The 7767-nt window shown below is 31.2% G+C and overlaps 1 long non-coding RNA gene across 1 annotated transcript; it reads left to right on the top strand.

Moving 5' to 3' along the window:
- The first annotated feature begins 1883 nt into the window (after positions 1–1883).
- LOC139514914 (uncharacterized) lies at positions 1884–3976 on the top strand. Its single transcript, XR_011662750.1, has 3 exons — positions 1884–2425; positions 2850–3079; positions 3847–3976. It is a non-coding gene; the product is annotated as an uncharacterized lncRNA (long non-coding RNA).
- The last annotated feature ends 3791 nt before the right edge of the window (positions 3977–7767 follow it).

The raw sequence follows: 7767 nt of genomic DNA, 5'->3' as shown, positions 1-7767 counted from the left end.
ATATGTAAAATATATGTAAAATAATAAATACACTGGGAGCTATTTAATATTTGTTTCTGAACTATTATAATGCTAACGGGAGCTTGTCATAATTACATCAATACACTTCAGGAATGATTTATAAGCTGTTAGTATGTGTTTAATCATTATAATCATAACGGCCCCTTCCCCGCTCTCCCTTCCAAACAAAATAACAATAAGAATTCGGTTATAACTGCCGATATTCTCGATAATTGTGGATCATAAAAAGTTGTTGAAATCTATTAAAATTAGAATAATGCTTTAAATTATTTATTTTTTTATCAATTTTACTTATATTCATAAAATTAAAATGTTATTAAATGTTACCAAAGGCTGTTAGAGGTCTCTACCTTAATGAACAAGACGTTTTGAGTATAGTTTTTTTTTAGTATAAAGACGTCATTATATTCAGTAAAAACAAAAATGTTGGAAAATAGCATTAAAAAAAAGAAATTAAATTATCTTTTGTTATTGTTATAAACTTAAGAATTTGTATGCAATGGCTTATACGGTTTTCAAAATTTTGACATTAAAAAGAGTTCAAGAGTACCAGTACAGCCAATGATGCCCACAAGTTATCACGTTTGGAAACTGCATCAGGCCAAAAGATAACTCTAAAGCATAAAACATGTAAATATAACGGTTCTGAACATTTTTAAAGATTACTTGTCCTATTAAATGAGACTTCGGTTCCTAAGTCCGCCCGCACCACCCTCTTATCCCCTTTTTACACAAAAAAATTACTATAGTATTTAGTCTTTTGAAGAAGAGTATATGTTTTAGATTTCAATGAGCGTTTGTATACAATTTAAGGAAACCGTACGGCCTAGTAAAACGAAAATAATCCATACCGTATTTAATCAGCTATAAAAGGCCATAACATGTGAAAAAATATGAAATGATTCAATGGAGAAACGGTCGAATTTATAAACAAAACAATCTAAGAAATGAGAGAAATAAATATGAAAGACGTCAACCAACGTCAACCAAAACCAAAGGCTTCTGACTTGGGACAGACATATACAGAATGTTGCTGGTATTATTCTTTTAAAAAATAAAATATTAGTAAATATGTATTGCTATACAATTATAAACGCTAGTGGTTTTATCTCCGGCATCTACTTCGCACATTAAACACGTTAAACAAGGTCATGTTTTCTCAGATGGTTTATGAAATTTTTCTACTTTTGATATTTTAAGTTTGACAAGCATGATTTATAACAAAGCTTTCAGGAACTTCGATCAGTACTTCGTGTTTTTGTTGTTGATTATTTTAGCCTACCAGGCCCCTAGGTCCATGTCAAGTATGGCCATCACATGGTGTCCGTATTCGTCATTTGTCGTAGTCGTTAACCTTTTCAATGATCTTCTCCTCTGAAACTACTGCACCAATTTCAACCAAACTTTCGCATATCATCGTTTCACTGTAAAAGCATCAAAACAAGAACTGTAAAAAAAAACAACATTAGAGCAATTTTCCAGTACCTGCTTCATTTAAACGATTAAATTATAAAATTGGTCAAAATTACTGAAATTTAATTATTTATTAGAATTAATAATTTATTTAAAATATTTGTCATTGATTTAACTTCCTTCCGTAATATCAGAATCCGTGTTCAGTTTTATTGATTGTTATTGGAGACAATTCTGATACAGTTATCAAAAGTATGCATGCTTCTTTTTTTGTGTGTAATCGATTGTACCGAAGGTAATCGCTGACCATCATGAATTAATTTGTTTCGAAATGGCAATTATAACTTTTGGTTTCCGATAAAATTCTGGTTTGAGTTATGAATAACATTCTCATTTATTCAAATACTTGTTCCCCCTAAATCATAAAAATTACAGCTTTGATCCTATTTGAGGTATGCATATATTGTTTAAAATGTTATTAAATATTCCATGATATTGTATGGATCTTCAAGTCCACACAAGCTATGATACTATGAATTTGAGTTTAAGTTAGAATGACGTTGAAAGCAAAACTGTCATATATTGAGAAATGAAATCAGGGGAAAGAGACCCTGCCTCTCGGAACATATGATTTAACAATTGGTAGCTTATCCCCTTATTTTACATACATTGAGTTTAAAGGTGCAATTACTACATAAGTAAGCCGCCTACCAAAACCAATAACAACATCATACATTTAGTATGTAGTACAACATGTAGGTATTTAACAATAACAATGGGACTACTGTAACAAACAGACTCTGATTAGCGTTAGGACATACTAAATTATGTATGTCAATCAAAATTGAAATTATTACGCAATTTTTCACGAAAAGTGACCATTGTCTGGTCTGGTGGACAAGGTGGATGATTTATCTACAGGTTTACACAATGCTATATAAACATTTATTTTCAGAGTAAATGCAATCTGTTATCCAGACTGAAATAGCAAGTAAGTTTAATAGTCTTAAGAGAATATTGCATGTTCAAATTTAGTCACTAATAACTGATAGAAATATCCCAGCTAATGTATATTAAACATGGTTTAAGAAAATGTTCTAACTGGTAAAATTTAACTATTGTAGAATTAAGCTTTTATTTAGTACCAAATCAAAACTACTGTTTTTATTTCATATAGTAAAACCAGAATTAGTTTGTAAAAAATTCTTTCGGGCGATTCAGTGAAAATCATTCCTTCCACTATCAAAACAATTTATTGATTTTTTCAGGACACCTTCTATGTCTAAACAAATAATAATGCTAAGAACTATAGCAAAGTCCAAGACATTTAGTATCTGACGTGTCACCTTGAATTGTTTCCATTGGTTAATTAACTGTGATATATTATTTCTCATGTTTTTTTCTTCAAATTTCAGATATAAAATCGCCATGATTAAAGCACTTATCATTTTGTTGTGTGTCGCCGTTGCCTTTGGATTTCAATATGGTTACTATGGTGATAACGATCGTTTTGATATAGATGATGACTATTATCGTCTACGTCTCGGCGGAAGAGGACGTGGTGTAAGAGTAATCAGACCAAATGTCTACCCTAAATATGCTGTACGCAGTGTTGTAAGGCGACCATCTGTACATGTCGTCCGTGGTAAGTTGTTTGTTCAATTCCTTAAAAAGGGAAAACATGTTTTGCCTAATCTCAAATGGCAGTGAGATATCCAACACTTTTAAAGTATATTTCATAAATTGTTTGCGTTCAACTTTATTATATCAATGATTTCGAAGTAAAAACTTTCATAAATTGAATGAATGGATAAAAGTTTTCTTTTAAATATAATTGATCTTTACACGTAGTTCAAAAGTTTCATTCATAGAAAGTTTAAATGAAGATAACCGCACTAATGTTTTAAAACTTACACTTGAATTACAGAACGATTGAAACAAACAATTCTCCACAAAAATTTTTCGCCATTCAAACGAATGTTTTGATTCAAAATCTAGCTTGCATTTTTTGTTTATTGGTATTTCTAATCAGCTTGTAGGCTGAAATCGTTCTTTCTCCTTAGCATGTTAAGTATTTGTGTCTCTTACTTATATAGACTGGTCCTTTTGGTCAGTTATATGCAACGTTTAATTAATATTCGCTCCATATCTCACTAGAAAGTTTTATTTTATAAGAGATGGCGAAATTTACTTCTACTTTGTTCTCAATGTCAACAATGATAATAATAATGAATAAAAGTTTTTTAATTTGTCTCTCATTTTCGCTAGCCAAGGCTTACTGGACCACAATCCTTGGCTAGCAAAGATGCCTGTCTCTATCTATTTCCTTGAAATACAAATGTAGACTGATAGGCTGTCGAATGTCATATTTAAATAGATACAATGAATAATTCATATATCATTATTTTTTAGGATACTGAAAAAAAGAACACCAAAGGAAAAGCTGGTTTCCATTAAAGTGCTACTGATCGGGAGCAGGAATCTCCGTTTCACTATTTATAATGTTGTTGTTTAATATGATTAAACTGATGAGTTAATATTCCTTCTTTGTTGTTCCTACTATAAACAAGCACGATTGCATATATATAACAGTATATTATCAATGTCCTGACTATACAATATCGAATTAAGTGTATGGCGCAGTTCATTAACTTAATTCAAATGTTTTATATCCGTTGAGTATCGTGCTCTAAATAGCGATTTATAACTATCTTTCTAGTTCAATTCATAAGTATAAACAGAAGGATATACATGTAGATATGGAATAATACTTCAATGCTACGACAACCCAAACAACACGAACAAAAAAAAGACATAAATTAATGTTCTTCATGTTTGACTCCAATAGTAGACATGACTTTGTGTCAAGCTCCAAATTGTCTCGAGTCTAAAAAGATAGGCATTCTTTTACTTCTTCATTGAACAATATCGATTAAAGTCTTTGGTGCAATTCTTATTGCTTTTGCTCCAAATTTTGTTTTTTCAAATGGTTTATGCATCCATTGTATATCGTGCTCAATGTATAATTTCATAAATACTTCAGTTCATCAGTTTGAAACAAAATGTGTAGTACAGGTTAATGAATAAGCAACCCAAACATCAAAAAGACATCTTCAACATAAAGACTTTAACATTAGACATATGTCTATACAATATGCATAAATAAAATGTTTTTTATCATATAGGCCTATATAACCTGATGTTCAGTGATTGTCGTTTGTCGATGTTGTGCATTAGTGTTTTTTGTGTCTTTGTTTTATATAATAAACCGTTGGTTTTTCTGTTTGGATGATTTTTATATTAGTCATTTCTCGGACCCTTTATAGCGTGCTGTTCTTTGTAAGCCAAGGCTCCGTGTTGAAGATAGTAGTTATAATATAATAATAATAAATTCTTTATTTAAAGAGGGTAAACTCAGTTAGTTACAATGAACTAATTTTCCCTGAGGCCCTAACTTATAATAGTTAACATTTACAAATTATGACTTGGATGGAGAGTTGTCTCATTGGCACTCATACCACATCTTCTCATATCTATTATTTGTCAAGCATCAAATCGTCTTAAGTCTTAAGAAAGTAAGGCATTCTTCTGTTTATTAGATGTCAAACTGTACATAAAGAACCTTATCAAAACAAATTGTATAGATGTGGTGCTACAACATAATTCGTCAAAATTGATGACATACATGATCATCAAATGTAATTGATAAACAAATTACTTTAGGGGGACAGTACACCATATAACACAAAATAACATTTTTACACCTTAGCAATTATTTGTCACCCTCGACTTTTATTGTGAACAATAAATCAACGAATATTATTGATTATTTACAAAGGTGTCTTCCTGGATCGGAATGTTGAATGAAAAATATATTTCTCCAGTGTCGGCGAACGTGTATTGAACTAAAAAAAAACTGACTTATAGGAGAATACGCACAAGTCCTTTAAAAATATGTTTAAAGTTAAACTATTGTGTACTTTATTGCTTTTTAAATGGGCATAGTCTGTAATGCAATCGGATGTTTTAAATATAACACACCCGAGAGTACACTTACAAAAGCCTTATATCTGAATATTTAAAAGTTCCTACTATGTATTGGCTACCTAAACTTCACAAAAAACATTTAAATATCGTTTCATCTCGGCCTGTAGTAAGTGTTCTACAACTAATCTTTCAGTGCTCTTAACTAGTTCATTAACTACTATTGAAGAGCTTATCATAATCTATTGTAATAAAATATATGAACATAGTGGTATAAACCCTTTTTGGAGTGTAAAAAAATCTTTGGATGTTTTAGATAAATTACGTGCTTTTGATGGTCCTTTTGATTCTGTTAATAGTTTTGATTTTTCTACTCTTTACACTTCACTTCCACACTATCTTATTAAACAAAACTTTCCTATTCAATTAAATGGTCGTTTGGTGAAGCTGAATGTAGATATATTTGCTGCAACTCATTGAAAGCCTTCTTCTCTAATGAGAAAGGTAAATATGCTAGGTAAACTTACTGGAGGTGTGATGAGATGATTGAAGCTGTTAATTTTCTCCTTGATAATATTTATGTACGTTTCGGCAACAAAGTTTATTGACAGGTTGTAGGTATTCCTATGGGCACTAATTGTGCCCTTTTAATAGCAGACTTGTTTTTGTACTGTTACGAATAACAGTTTATGACTAAACTCAGTAAAGACCCGTCGACATTGCATTTAATTGATAAATTCAACAACACTTATCGTTATCTTGATGATATTTTTTCGTTAAATAATCAAGAACTTTCTCAAAATACTGCTGAAATTTACCCTAAGGAACTTACTTTAAATAAATCAAATTTATTCGGTAATAACTGTCCTTTTCTGGATTTAGATATTTCGGTTTTAAACGGGAATTTCCACACTTAAATTTACGACAAACGAGACGATTTTTCGTTCCCTATTGTTAATTTTCCATTTTTAGATGGTTATGTTCCTTTAGCACCATCTTACGGTGTTTATATTTCACAACTTGTTCGCTATGCCCGTGTCTGTTGTGACGTTTTTGATTTTAACGAACGCAACCTATTTATTACTGGTAAATTATTAAACCAGGGATATCGTTACCATAAATTACTTAAAACCTTTACTAAATTTTTCCATAAATATAAAGATTTGGTTTTAAAGTTTGGTTGTACCTGTAGAAAACTTATTTCAAACGGGATAGCACATCCTCATTTTTACGGAAATGTTGTTAACCGTGCCCGGAAATTTAGAAATGATCCATGTAAACTTGTCGTTCCTTCAAATAAACCTAGTCTAAAAGGTTACCTATTCAACACTGTAATAAGATCATTGAATATTGTTTTTATTGGTATAAATATTGATTTTGTTATCAGTAAATTAAAAGCCAACTAAATATTACTAGTATGTTATATACATATACATATTCATGGATCTACAATCTGTCGATACCCGTAACTTGGCATTGCACAAGGTCCTGTTTTTCTCGGGCTGTTTATGACGTCTTTACACTAAATCCATGTGATGTTGGATGTGTACGGATTGATAGTTTAGTCTTAGATGCATGATTTTTTTTATTAGTTGTTAGTGGCTTTGACCTACCTTTCAGATAGCTGCGAGTACTCTCAGATCTGTTCATTGTGTCTTTTTGTGTCGGGATGTATAAGTACCCGGCCACGTCCACTTGTATTTTTTGTCCATCTGATGAGTTAAGCCTTTTTCAACTGATTTTTATAGTTCGTTCTTATGTTGTACTGTTATACAACTGTCCCAGGTTAGGGGGAGGGTTGTGGTTGGGATCCCGCTAACATGTTTAACCCCACCACATTATTTATGTATGTGCCTGTCCTATGCGGTATGGGCTCTGCTCATTGTTGAAGGCCGTACGGTGACCTATAGCTGTTAATGCCTGTGTCATTTTGGTCTTTTATGGATAGTTGTCTCATTGGCAATCATACCACATCTTCTTTTTTATATAATAATCTGATCTCTTTTGTTATTTTTGTAGTTGTGTTGAAGTCCCAGAGATTTAGCTTACTATAATACAAGGTCTAAGCTACCATTATCTACATAAGAAAATGTCTGTACTAAGGGTGTCTTCCCGATTGTCCCACTTTATGAAATTACAGGTAAAAAAGTTTATGAAATTTTGTGGGACAATCGGGAATATGTTTTGTTAGTGATTAATTTGTTTTTATAGTGTACTTTTAAAAGGTACTTATCAATTTAACTTATAAAATATGAAAAAAAGACGTTTTATTTTGTATGATTGAAGTATCATGATCAAACATGGAATATTATATGAAAGTCATCAAATTTTAGTAGTAGATGCATATTT

Source organism: Mytilus edulis, chromosome 3 (assembly GCF_963676685.1).
Source record: "Mytilus edulis chromosome 3, xbMytEdul2.2, whole genome shotgun sequence".
NCBI classification, from domain to species: Eukaryota; Metazoa; Mollusca; class Bivalvia; order Mytilida; family Mytilidae; genus Mytilus; species Mytilus edulis.
The sequence above is the reverse complement of the archived record's forward strand: the minus strand, read 5'-3'. Positions and strand labels throughout refer to the sequence as shown.